This window comes from Hippopotamus amphibius, chromosome 17, assembly GCF_030028045.1.
Source record: "Hippopotamus amphibius kiboko isolate mHipAmp2 chromosome 17, mHipAmp2.hap2, whole genome shotgun sequence".
In the NCBI taxonomy this organism is placed as follows: domain Eukaryota; kingdom Metazoa; phylum Chordata; class Mammalia; order Artiodactyla; family Hippopotamidae; genus Hippopotamus; species Hippopotamus amphibius.
The window spans coordinates 22,288,415-22,302,327 of record NC_080202.1 but is presented as its reverse complement, the minus strand read 5'-3'; the positions used below and the strand labels follow the sequence as shown (position 1 = coordinate 22,302,327).

General features: G+C 41.9%; 1 protein-coding gene across 2 annotated transcripts in view; it reads left to right on the top strand.

Moving 5' to 3' along the window:
• Positions 1-13,913, top strand: part of AATF (apoptosis antagonizing transcription factor) — a 102,108-nt gene that overhangs the window by 77,093 nt on the left and 11,102 nt on the right. The window lies entirely within an intron of this gene.

Below are 13,913 nucleotides of genomic sequence, written 5' to 3'. Positions count from 1 at the left end.
GGTGGTGTTCGTAGACTCTCTCAGTGTGCGAGATAGGAAATGTGTGTATATACACATACCCGTACATAAGAGAGAACCACTTAAAAAATTTATTTATTTTTATTGGCTGTGTTGGGTCTTCATTGCGGTGCACTGGCTTTTTCTAGTTGTGGAGAGCAGGGGCTACTGTTCATTGCAGTGCACGAGGTTCTCATTGTGGTGACATTGCGGAGTAGGGCTCTAGGCGCACAGGCTTCAGTAGTTGCAGCATGCAGGCTCAGTAGTTGTGGTGCACGGGCTTAGTTCCTCTGTGGCGTGTGGGATCTTCCCAGACCAGAGCTCGAATTGGCATTGGCAGGCAGATTCTTAACCACTGAGCCACCAGGGAAGTCCCAGAGATAACCACTTTTAACATCTCAGAATATTTCTTTTAGGTCTTTATGAGTTCCCTTTTAATATGTTCTTGTTTTTCTTTTTATATAATTAAAATTATATTCTACAATATAGAATTATATTCTGTATTGTGACTTTTCCTTTAAATATTTTGTATACTATGACCATTTCATGTCATTAAAATTCAAAAATTTAAATGCCTGTGTAATATTTTTATAATATTACTTATTTAGCCATTCACTAATTGTTGGCAATTTAAATTGTTTTTAATTATCATTGTTGTAATGCTGTGATAGATATTTTAAAACATAAGTCTTTACCAAGTGAAATTATTGGTCATAATGTAGGCACACGTGGGTTTTGCCAGCTTTGTCCCTCAAGCTACATTTAACCTTTTTATTCGAGAGTACTTAGTTTACTACTAAACCCCATCAGATTTCCCCCCTTGCTTGAAAAGTAGATGTGCGAGTTTAGTTGAACACAATCATTAATTTTTTGTTTGTTTTTGTTCAGTGCTGTGAGTACAAAACAGCCTGTGGATGGTCCTGAATCCATTTATACTCACATCTCTGTAACTTCCTGTGCTTTGTAAATGAATACTTGTGTCTAGCTGGGTTTTGTTGTTGTTGTTTGTTTGTTTTCCTTTATTTCTGGGTCTAATCTGTTTTTAAAAATAATAGAGTAAAATGAATGCTTCTTAGGTTCTGTGTCAGGATGACATGAAAAAATTACTTCAATAGAAAAGGAAAATGAGATACTTAAAAACTAATACAAACCCATTAAGGTAACATTATCCCAGGCATAAAGTGAAACCTAGATTAAGTACTGGTGGCATCTTTTGAATACGGTACTACTAGATCATTTATTTCTTTTTTTTTTTTAATTTATTTATTTGGCTGCGTCGGGTCTTAGTTACGGCACACGGGATCTTCGTTGTGGCCTGAAGGCTTCTCTCTAGCTGTGGTTCTCAGGCACCAGAGTGCCCAGGCTCTCTAGTTGCGGCTCGCGGGCTTAGTTGCCTCGAAGCACGTGGAGTCTTAGTTCCCCTACCAGGGATTGAACCGCATCCCCTGTGTTGGAAGGCAGATTCTTAACCACTGGACCACCAGGGCAGTTCCCTACTACTAGATCATTTAGAAATCGATTGTCATTCCTAGTTGGGATTTTTCTTGAATCACCTGATACCCCAGGACACTTAGTTTTCCAGAATCTTGTTTGTTCATTCCTAGTTTTTAAGGGTCTGCTATATCTTAGACATAAAGTTTGTTTGAAAATGACTTCATTATTTAGGATTATGTTGGGCTTGGTCTGCAAGAAACGTAAAATCTGACTACAAAGGCATAAGCAAATGGGAGTTTATTTTCCTGACAGAATAATTCTAGGGGTGGCAGGTAATTATTGGCAGTGTTTTTCCCTCCTCAATGATATTAGGGCCAGCACATCTTGATCTTCCCCCTGTGGTCCCAAGGTGGTTGCTGCAGCTTTAGCCATCAAGCACGCATTCCAGGAAGGAAGAAGAGGAAAGGAGTGGTGTCAGCTATACCGTTTTTTTTGTTTTTTGTTTTAATCAGAACAGGAAAAGCTTCTCAGAATGCCCTCCAAAAACTTCTTCTCGTATGTCATTGGCCAGGACTCTGTTACGTTGCCACTTCAGGTAGAGCAGGCAAGGGAGGAGGAGTTGGGAATGTGTTTGTCAGGTAACAGTGTGGCATTCGGTGTTTGTGGGGAAAAAAGCTGTCCCTTGTGGACCTTGCTAATTATCAGCATTGTTCTCCAGCTGGTTTAGCCACTTTGTAACAAGGAATTTAATAAAAGTCTCAGAGCTGGAGAACTGAGCGTTTGTTTTTACCAGGCACGCTCCATTCGCGTTGTGTTTCCTAAGGACACAGACGCAGACATGCAGGTTACCACTCATGCGCCGCAGTCTGACTAGGCCAGACTAATTATAGGCGAAGTGAGTGAGTAGCAGCTCTTTCTGCTTCTGGTATCAAATCTTCCAGGCCCATAGGTAATGTTACTGTATCTTTTTTTTTTAAACTGTATCTTAAGGAGGCAGTCGCAGCTTGGCCGATTTTGTTTTTGGAAATAATTAGCACTATGCTGTTTGGTTTTCTACTTTGTATACCATAAAATATTGAGGAATGGGAAACTTTCATTTCAGTATCGGTGCATACTATCGATACTTTCCTCCAAGTGAATAGTTCTGGTTTTGCTAAGTTACAGATAGGTCTTTTTTTGTTTTTAAACAGTGGTATAGATTTATTGAAGGTAAACCTCTGGGAAAATTCAACCCATTTTTACAGTTGTATCTATGGTAGAGTACAACAAAGTTTCAGATATGTCATTCTTGGTGTGCCTGTATGAACAGAGAATTTTTTTTACGATTTTGAGTTAGAGAAAGGCTTTGTAAGCATGACACGCAGGCCAGAAGCCACAGGGAAAGTATTCGTAGATCTGACTACATGAGTCACATTGAAAAAGGTATCAAAAGCAAAGTTATAAGTAAATGACAAACTGGAAAGAAAAAGCTCAATGTAATATTACATTACTGTGTAATGGTGCTAGGTAAAGAATTTTTACAGATCTCTAAGAATATCCCAGTAGAAGTAATGAGCAGAGCATGTCAACAAGCAGACTCAGACATCAGAAAAGAAAAATCGCAAATGGCCCAAAAATATAAAAACTGTCCATCTCATTAATGAAAGAAATGCATATTAAAATAATGAGTTTTCTTTTTTTTCTTATTAAATTGGAAAACATAAAAAGAGTGATAATCCCTACTGTTGATGCTGTGAGGAAACAGACAGCTTCATATACTGTTAGGAATGTAATTGGCAAAATCACTTGGAGGGCTATTTGGCAGTGGTTTTGAAAATTTTATTTTTTTTTAATTAAAAAAAATTATTTGTTTATTCATTTGGCTGCACCAGGTCTTAGTTGCAGCACATGGGATCTTTTAGTTGCAGCACGCAGGATCTTTAGTTGCGGCATGCAAACTCTTAGTTGTGGCATGTGGGATCTAATTCCCTGACCAGGGATCGAAACCAGGCCCCCTGCATTGGGAGCTTGGAGTCTTAGCCACTGGACCACCAGAGAAGTCCCAGCAAAATTTTAAATGTAAATGTATCTGTTGACCCAGAGAAATCCACTTCTAGGAATTGACCTAAGGAAATAGCAAGTTGGCAAATGTTTTTGTATCAAGGATCTTTATTGCAACATTGTTTATATTGGGGAAAAATAAGAAACAATCCAAACGACTACCAATAGGGAACTAGTTAAAATAAATCACAGAAAATCATTCTTTGAAGTTTTAAGCAACTGTTAAAGGAGAAAGTGGAGATATACGTATTAACATAATATTTAGTGTAATAAGTAGGCTACAGAATACTGTATCATAATCCTACTTTTGAGTAAATAAACATGTATGATCAAAAAAAAGTGGTGCCTTACAAAAAAAATATACTGTCATGGAAAGATCTCCAGGTTATTTTGTTAACTAGAAAAAGAAACAGTTCTTGTAATATCCATTTATGTTTTGAAAATAAAAATTAAACAGCTATATATGTCTACATGTGTATGTATATGTCATATTGCTTAGGAAAATGCCCGGAAATGCCATACATCAATAATATTTAAAATGTTTGCCTACGGGAAAGGGACTAGGAGGAGGAAGGGGCAAAGGGAGACTTTCACCATTTTTTTTTCATGCTTCTGTTTTGCTCTAATATCCTGCCGTGGTAATGCATTCATATTAATTGTCACTAAGAAATAAGAAGCTCTGAAACAGCGTACTCCAAACTCTTCACGTATTTTTTGCTGGGCAGAGTGGAGTAGAAGACACATTTTACTTTCTAGTCTATGTATTTCTGTAGTATTCTATTTTTTTTTATAATAAACTTCATTGCACTTTATCAACAGAAGACCAAGACATGTTCATTTTGAAAATTATATATATAACATAAAAAGGAGGTGGGAGGGTCCTGGTTTTCTCTGTTGAAGTATTACATAAATGAAAGATCTTTCCCTTAAGGCTTCTGCCCTGTGAACCATTTGGATAAAACTGGCTTTTGAATACGCGACTAGCTTCTTGCCCAGCCCACCCCTTCCCCCATTTTAAGAAAATATTTATTTATTTGGTTGTACAGGGTCTTAGTTGTGGCAGGCAGGCTTCTTAGTTGCAGCACACAGGCTCCTCAGTTGTAGCATATGAACTCTTAGTTGAGGCATGCATGTGGGATCTAGATTCCTGACCAGGGGTCGAACCCAGGCCCCCTGCATTGGGAGCTCGAAGTCTTAACCACTGGGCCACCAGGGAAGTCCCCCCTTTTCTCATCATGGTGAAAAATTAAATAACAAGCTTTCCAGCCCTTTTGATTTCTTATTCTCAGAGTCCTGTCTACCTCTGGTTCCTACCATACCCAGGTGTGGAGAGAGAAGCCCTTCTCTTTTCTTTAGTTGTTTCTTGGGTGCAGTTTATTGTTCCATACGTGTGCCTAAGTTGGATTAATAGTCCGTATTAATAAAGAGAGAAGGGGGAACTCCCAGTGCTGTTACTCATCCTTGAAGCTCCCATGTCCTTTGTCCAGTTTGAGCTCCAAAATTTTGTACTTGTTCAAACTGAATTGAGACCGGAACATAGCTCATTAAGGGAGAGAGAGCAGAGATCTTTAACATACGGTATTCAAATATCCTCAGGGGAGGAAGAAGTACTATCTGTGAAAGGATCTTTGGTAGTGGCATCTTCATTTTGTGTCACCTGTGGTGTGGTCTGTGTCGTGTTATCTGTTTAGTTAATTTCTGCTGATACCTATTCTTTTCTCATGCTAGGACATTTTCTCTTCAAGCAATCTATTTTTTAAAAAGTCTGCTTAGGACTTCCTAGGTGGCGCAATGGTTAAGAATCCGCCTGCCAATGCAGGGGACAAGGGTTCGATCCCTGCCCCAGGAAGATCCCAGATGCCAGCGGAGCAACGAAGCCCGTGAGCCACAACTGTTGAGCCCATGTGCTGCAACTAGTGAAGTCTATGCGCCTAGAGGCCACGCTCCACAGTAAGAGGCCACCACAGAGAGGAGCCTGTGCACCACAATGAAGAGTAGCTGCCCCCCCCCCACCCCGCCCCGCCCCGCCACAACTAGAAAAAGCCCATGTACAGCAACGAAGACCCCACACAACCAATTAAATAAATAAATAAATATAAATTTTAAAAAATTCCAGAAAAAAAAAGTCTTTTTAAATGCAGAGTAGCCCAGTTTGCTCCTTTATTACCAAATTTCCCTTTGGGGCATCTCTATCTAGGTAAGCTATGCATACTGATTTAAATGCCTTTACAGGCTCTCAGGTTTCCTTTGTTAGCGAAAGTCTCCTGTAACCCCTGACACTTCTTACCTGCCCTAGTAGCAGTAGGTTTTTACCCCATTAGGAGGTAGGCAAGTGGTTTCTACTGCAGGCCTGATGAACACTCCTAGTACTGGGAGGAAAGAAAAGAAATTCCACTTTGCCCCTGTATCTTGAGTTTGTGCGCAAGAGAGGAGGTTACCATGAATCTAAAAACGGTCACTGGCCTGGCTGGACCCTCAGGTACTCTTGGCACGGGCAGCGCAGCTCCTGTTTGCCCTTCAGGCTCATCTTTACGAAGAGGGCAGAGTATCACGTGCTGCTGTAGAGGCAGAGTTATCAGTGGGCTGAGGAGGACGAAGGGCTTGCTGTCTCGTCGCGGAGAATCCCTCTAAGCACATCCTCACCACTGAGAACAAGGCGGTGTGTTGCTTGCATGATTTACACGATTGCCGTTCACCTCTGACTATTGAAGTTATTCTGAGCTTATCAAGGACATTTTAGAAGCAGAGCCCACTTTACATGGTGTGAAAGCCCTGGAGCGCTGTTAGACCAGAGGGAGGGGGAAGTGAAAATTCGGGTGGTCTTTTACTATGGTTCTACCAAAATGAAGAATTTGTCGGTTGTGGAAATAATCACCTGGGTTTTTGCCTGTGTTTCTGAAAGACCCTCTGAGGCAGACTTTTAAAGAAGTTCATTCTTTTTCATTTGCTGTGTCGACGCAGCTCAGATAGTAAAATGCTAGCGTGCCAAGTAGGAGACGCAAGTTCTGAGGACGACTGAGACAGGTCGCGATGTGTTCCTGAGAACTGGCCACCATCCCAGATTTGGGACGGGAAATGCATTGGGAACTGCTTACTCTGTCAGCCTGCGTTTTGTCGTCAGCACAAGACAGGTCTAAGTGGCAGCAGTCAGCTTGGTGTATGCCTAAGAAAATTGGTTTTTTCCTGGCATTAACTGCTGCTTCAGAGAGCAGTTATTAGATAAACCCAGTTCTGGTACTGTCCATCGAAAGGGTAGGTTATTGTATTTTCCTTAAGAAGTTTTTTTTTTTCTTATTAAAAAACAATAGCAATAACAACATTTTGTAGGTATTCCACTCCTTTGCAGAGAACTTAAATTTTCAATGGGAACAGCAAGAATTTTCATTTTAGCCCCCATTCTCTCCCATCAAATAAAAAAAAACAAACCACTTTCCCGCTCCTTTTATAAAGCTACTGGCTTTAGAAAGAACAAGGAGAGAATCGTTTAATGATAACGACTAAGCACCGAATACATTATTGTTTTACGTCTGGAGTTTTAGAAATGTACAAATGTAATCCAGCCTTGTAAAGTGCTTTGTCAACATCACTGCCACGTTGTTCTCGAGGTACCTCAGTATAATAGAATTTGTACAGGCAATTTGTCTTCCACGTGCCATTTTTGTGTGTGGGTCTGCACCCTAAGTACGGGCACATTCTACCACTCTCCTGATGGTATTCTTTTCTCCCTAATTGGTAACCCAGAAGTTAGTTAGACCATTTTTGATTCCCAGTTACCTACTTTACCCTCCCCCCACTTTTTAAATTAAACATAACGCACTGAATCGTGCTGAAATATTCTGATGGAGTTTGCTCAGTGTTTGAGAGCACATCAGCTAATAACCCCAGAAATACCCTCCATAGAGCATTTTTTGTTGGTTAAAAACTTGCGAGCAAGAATGGTTAAGATACAGATGTTTTCTCGAAGGCTTCTTATCTCCTAAGAAGGCACAGGTTGTTCTGACAGGTGAAACAAGCCCGCGCAAACATGCAACATTGATCTAATCAGCAGGAACGAGAGCGATACTTGCACTGGTGCTGACTTTCCCCAGCGTCATTAAAGGCTCCCATTACTCTTTTATTAGAGGCTCCCTCTCTTCCTTATCAGATTACAGAATGAACATAACTCATGGCAGTGATTTGATCTCTTGTTAAAGAGGATTACAGCTTTGCATTAACTTGGATTGACACAGTTTATAATTCTCTTGCTGATGATACTCGGGCAGGCGGCATCACACATGTGACCCCCCAGCAGTGCTGAGGGGAAAGGACCCCCATATATCATCATTAAAGATGGTGTCCAGCACGGAGCGAGGGGGCCTGGGGCCTTCCTTCTCCCGGAGTGTCAGAAAGGACACAGGGAACGTTCTCAAGTTCAAACCTGACACTTGGGCCAGAGTTTTAAAACCAGATTGAAAAGAAAGCACTACTCTTGCTTCTTCTATCATTTCCTGATTTGCTGGTGTTCAGTCGTAACATAATTCTAGAGAATTTGCGTTCTCAAGTTGAAGCCTTGGTTCCAAGCAGGTTGTAGAGAGAGAACAGCCCATTTTCTAGAAAGAGATTGTAGATGCTGAACAGGTAAGTTTTTCCTCAAACTAGGGCTTCTTGACTGTAGTTCTCGTTTCTACAGTCAGATTCCCATCATTTCTTCAGAAGGTGGTGAATCTTATTTTTCTCCCAAAGGGATATTTCACGTCCTTTAAAATGAGTGTAAATGTTGCTTTTAAGGAATTATTATTTTTAAGTTTTTGTATTCTATTATTATTGTCTTTTAAAATGTGATATCTTACAGATACTGTATTAGTCACAACGAAGTAACCAAATAGGTAGGCAACAGCTAATATTTTTCACCTGAACGTAGATTAGTCTTTCATACGTACTATGAGTACATTTCCCACGGTGGTCCCTGCGTCACCTGAGCTGCTTGGGTTGCCAAGATGTGCAAATCGTCTGTTTTTAAGTGCGTTCATCCTTTGCTCTGATTTATCTCCTGTAAGTCTGCCACCCTATTTCTGATTGGCGGTGAAATGACGTAGAATGGTAACTTCATATTCCACTTATTGTTATTATTATTTTTGGCTGCACCACGCAGCTTACCGGATCTCAGTTCCCCAACCAGGGATTGAACCTGGGCCACGGCCGTGAAAGCCCGGAATCCTCACCGCTAGGCCCCCAAGGAACTCCCTCATATTCCACTTACTGAACGTTTACTATACGTCAGACACTGTACTAAAGCCTTCATATATATTTTCATTCAGTCCTTAGAACAAACCACTAAAGTGATTGACATCATCTACGTTCTGGGATAAGAACGCTGAGGCCTGGAGCGATTAAGTAATTTGCCCAAGGTGAACAGCAAGTTTGTAGGGGTTTATGCATCTGGGCGTGTGGCTTCTGACCGCCATCTCTGAGAAATCAGCAAGCCTTTAGAAACACGTGAGAATCATGTGCCAAAGGGAAGCTCCCCCCACCCCCACCCCCACCCCAACACACATACACAGAGCCTTTTTCTACATTAAAAACGTGTTTGGAGAGGAAAAAAACTTGTCTGGATTAAAATGTCTTTTTCTTTCTATTGTAATAAAGATGCTTTCTATGTAGGAAGGTTTTGCCTATCAAGCCATTCACATTTTAGTGTGAATCACTGAATTTCCAGGCCTGCTTTTACAGGTTACACCATTCTTTGATTCCAGAGACCCTCAACCTCATAATTAACTTTGAAACCTGGTCCAGTGTATTCAGTCCATTTGCTCTGACAGTTCTTCTTCTGCCAGACTCAGGTGCCTGTCACATGCTTTCCTTAGAGAGTATATTTTTCCCCTCTAATAAAAACAAAACATGCTTATGAAAGAAAATTTGGAAAACAGAGAAAGGACAAAGGAAAATTCATGTTATCCACTCTTGAGAATTGAATATTATTACTTTAAAACCTTTTTTTTATATGTGTTTTTTTGTGTTTTTTGGCTGTGTTGGGTCTTCGTTGCGGTGTGTGGGCTTCTCATTGCACTGGCTTCACTTATTGTGGAGCACCGGCTCTAGGCGCTTGGGGCTCAGTAGTTGTGGCTCACAGGCTCTAGAGCACAGGCTCTAGAGCGCAGGCTCAGTAGTTGTGGCACACGGGCTCAGTTGCTCTGAGGCATGTGGAATCTTCCCAGGCTAGGGATCAAACCCATCTCCCCTGCATTGCCAGGCAGATTGTTTAGTCATAATCTTTTCTTTTTTAAATAAATCTATGTATTTATTTATTTATGGGCTGTGTTGGGTCTTCATTGCTGCACATGGACTTTCTCTAGTTGCAGCGAGTGGGGGCTACTCTTCGTTGTGGTGTGTGGGCTCCTCATTGCCGTGCCTTCTCTTGTTGTGGAGCACAGGCTCTAGGTGCGTGGACTTCAGTAGTTGTGGCACGAGAGCTCAATAGTTGTGGCTCACAGGCTCTAGAGTGCAGGCTCAGTAGCTGTGATGCACAGGCTTAGTTGCTCCATGGCATGTGGTATCTTCCTGGCCCAGGGCTCAAACCCGTGTCCTCTGCATTGGCAGGTGGATTCCTAACCACTGCACCACCTAGGAAGTCCCAATACTTTAATATTTTCTTACAGAATTTTTTGTGTATATTTTATAAAGATATATACGTATAGTTGAATCTCTTTTTCCAGTTAACTTTTTTTTTTTTAATTTATTTAGTTTGGCTGCAGGCCTTAGTTGTAGCACACAGGATCTTTTTGTTGCAGCACATGGGCTCTTCACTGCAGCGCACAGGGCTTCTCTCTAGTTGTGGCATGCAGGCTCAGCAGTTGCAGTGCGTGAGCTTAGCTGTCCCGGGCATGTGGGATCTTGGTTCCCCAACCAGGGATTGAACCCATGTCCCTTGCATTGAAAGGCAGATTCTTAACCACTGGACCACCAGGGAAGTCCCCGGTTAAGTTTATATTATAAGCATTTTAATACCGCTAAGTATTTTAAAGACATCTTAATAACATTTTTTTTAACTTTTTATTTTTTTACAATAAACTGCATATATTTAGAGTGTACAATTTGGTATCCCAGTCTCCCAATTCATTCCCCCGCAACCCTCCCTGCTTTCCCCACTTGGTGTCCATATGTTTGTTCTCTACATCTGTGTCTCTATTTCTGCCTTGCAAACCGGTTGATTTGTACCATTTTTCTATAGTCCACATATATGTGTTAATATACGATATTTATTTTTCTCTTTCTGACTCACTTCACTTTGTATGACAGTCTCTAGGTCCATCCAAAAGACATCTTAATAACATTTTAATACTCACTTATGGAATATTTATTCTTGGACATTTAGGTTATTTCTGATTGTTTTTACTTCTCTTTAAGTAATGCTACAATGAACATATTTGTATAGAAAACCATGTTCTAAGTTTTGCTTGTATCTTTAGAATAGGCTCTTTTTTTTTTTTAATTTATTTTGGCTGTGCCAGGTCTTAGTTGTGGCATGAGGGATCTTTTAGTTGCAGCATGTGGACTTCGTAGTTGTGGCATGAGGACTTCTTAGTTGCAGCATGTGAACTCTTAGTTGCGGCATGTGGGATCTGGTTCCCTGACCAGGGATCGAACCCGGGCCCACTGTGTTGGGAGCACAGACTCTTAGCCACTGGACCACCAGGGAAGTCCCTAGAATAGGTTCTAAAGAGTAGCAGGGTAATTTCTGTGTCAAAGGCATAAACTTTAAAAAAAAATTTTTTATTGAAGTATAGTTTACTTACAACGTTGTGTTAGTTTCTGGTGTATAGCACAGCGATTCGGTTCTGTATCTACTTTCTGATGGTTCATGACGGGTTGTACTAACCCCCCCCCCGCCCAAGGCTCACGTCATTTACCTTTGCCGATGTGGAGCCTTCATAATGGGACACCTCACTGAGGTCCTGCAGTGCGCTGGGCACTGGGCTAAGTATCTAACGTTTATTTTCCCATTTAATAATAGCCTTGAAGAGTCTGTATATTGATTAATCATTTGTATTTCTGTTTTTATCCTTTATTCATTTTTTTCTTTGGGTTTAATGTTCCTTTGCAGATTGTATGAATTCTATATATATTGTATATATTGTATACATTGTATTTCCTATTTTTTTGGTAGATGGCCCCCTTTTTGCCCACCTGTTGGTGTTAATGATTTTTATTGGTCATATATCAGTTTTACTTTTTATGTGATCTGATGTATAACACCTGTTTCTTTGGGGTGTTTTTCATTGTTTAATGCTTTAAGCATTCCCTCCTGGATCAAAGGACCAGCTCTTCAGTACTTATTTTCTCTTGCTTTTGTCTGATTTCTTTTCTTACTTTTAATCTGCTTGAAACTTTATTTTCACATATTGTTCAGGGGTCTCTACTTTCCATTCCTGCTGCTGCTTTGTGAGCCCAGATTTTTTTTTTTCACTTCGCACATAGCCTGTTACACCAACAGCCTTTTAACTACCAGCCTGATCTAATTAGTTCTGTGTATCACTACCAGATTACACCTTCCTAAAACATGACTTAGAGCATGCTATTCCTTGTTGCCTACAGAATAAAGGCCATGCTCAAACCTGCCACTCAGGGCCTGCGGTGACTTTGTCACCCTGCTGCCTTTCTCTCATCACCTGGTTTGGTGGGCACGGCGCACACACTTGCTGTGCTGTCCTGCTGGCCCCTGAGGTCCAAGGACAAACTCCCTCCTCCCGCTGGCGTCTCTTAAGTCTGCTTATTTGACCTGAAGCACCTCCTCACCCCTACCTCTTCACTCCTACCCCTGGGCCCCCACCCCCGCCTCCCCTACCCCCGCCTCCCCTACCTCCTCACCCCTACCCCGCCCCCTACCCCAGCTCCCCACCTCCTCACCCCTACCCCCGCCTCCCCTACCTCCTCACCCCTACCTCCTTACCCCTACCCCACCTCCCCTACCCCACCTCCCCTACCGCACATCCCCTACCCCACCTCCCCTACCTCCTCACCCCTACCTCTACCTCCTCATCCCTACCCTACCTCCCCTACTCCACCCCCCCACCCCGCCTCCCCTACCTCCTCACCCCTACCCCACCTCTGCCCTTTCCTGTTGCAGGGTTCATAGTCCTTGGTCCACACCAGCCTTTCCAGAGAGATTCTGATGGTTCCCCACCCCCCACTGAGTGGGGACTCTTTTCTCCTTGAACCCCTGTTTTATTTGTTCCTTTCTACCAGTACTTATTACAGTTCACAAAAACACTTATTAGGGTTTTTTTCTTGCTACGAATGCTTAATTTATCAGTCTGAGTAGTACGCATATGTTTAGTATAATCCCGTGTTTGGTATTATCAAGGTTTTATGCTCATACGTTTGGAATAATATATTTTGATTCCAGTTGAATCCTGTCTTACTTGCTATATAGCATTTTTGTAGCAGTTTTATTTACAAAACAATTTAAGTCTTTTCCAGTTGACGTCAGCCTTCTCTAGGCTAGATAACTGGCTCAGGATTCTTGACTACCTGGTCTGCCCCGGCTCACAGACAGTGCAACCTTGAAGAAGTCTTCTTCCTGGGCTTTAGTTTCCTTCTTTATAAAGTAGAAATAGTCCTTCTTGCTCATTAGATTCTTGAGAATGAAATGTTCTTTGTAATGTTTTGTTTCTGAAAAGGACTGTTTTAATGATATCTGTACAGATATTTACTTAAATAAAATTTATGTTTTCACATGTGTACATATCATGTCATTGTCCCTTGCCTGCAACGCAGACATACCCATTTCTGTGCAAACCTGAGAAGAGTTGGCTCTAGGTCTCCCGTCCGAAATGCCTTTAAAGGCCTTCAGCTTATGAGTCTGTTGCTTATGAGCGATCTGCTGGTAAGGTTGTTTTTGCAAACAGTCCCTATAAGATGGGTGGACAAAGGCTTCTTACCTCTTTTACTAAAATCTCTCCAAGTCGTCTAATTCTAATATACAGCCCTTCATCGACTCATAATGGAGTAACATCTCGATAAACCCACTGTAGGTTGAAAATATCATAGGTCGAAAATGCATTTAGTACAGCCAGCCTCCTGACATCACAGCTGGACCTTGCCCACCTTAGCCACGCTCAGAACACTCACGTTAGCCCTCAGCTGGACAGAGTCGTCTCGCACAAAGCCTATTTCCTAATAAAGTGTCGAGCGTTCCATGTCACTGATCGAATCCCGTACTGAACGCGCGTAACAGAAGGGCTGTCTGGGCGCAGACTGGGTGCCGGTGGTCCCCCCTCGTGATCACGTGGCTGATCGCGTGGCTGAGTGGGGGCTGGGCTGCCCCGTGCCACGAGGGGACCTGCCGCACATCGCCAGCCCGGGAAGGGAGAGGTCACAGTTCAAAATTTGAAGTACAGTTTCTACTAAAGGCGCATTGCTTTTGCCCCATCGTAAAGTCAAGACATCCCCAGTCGAGCCATCGT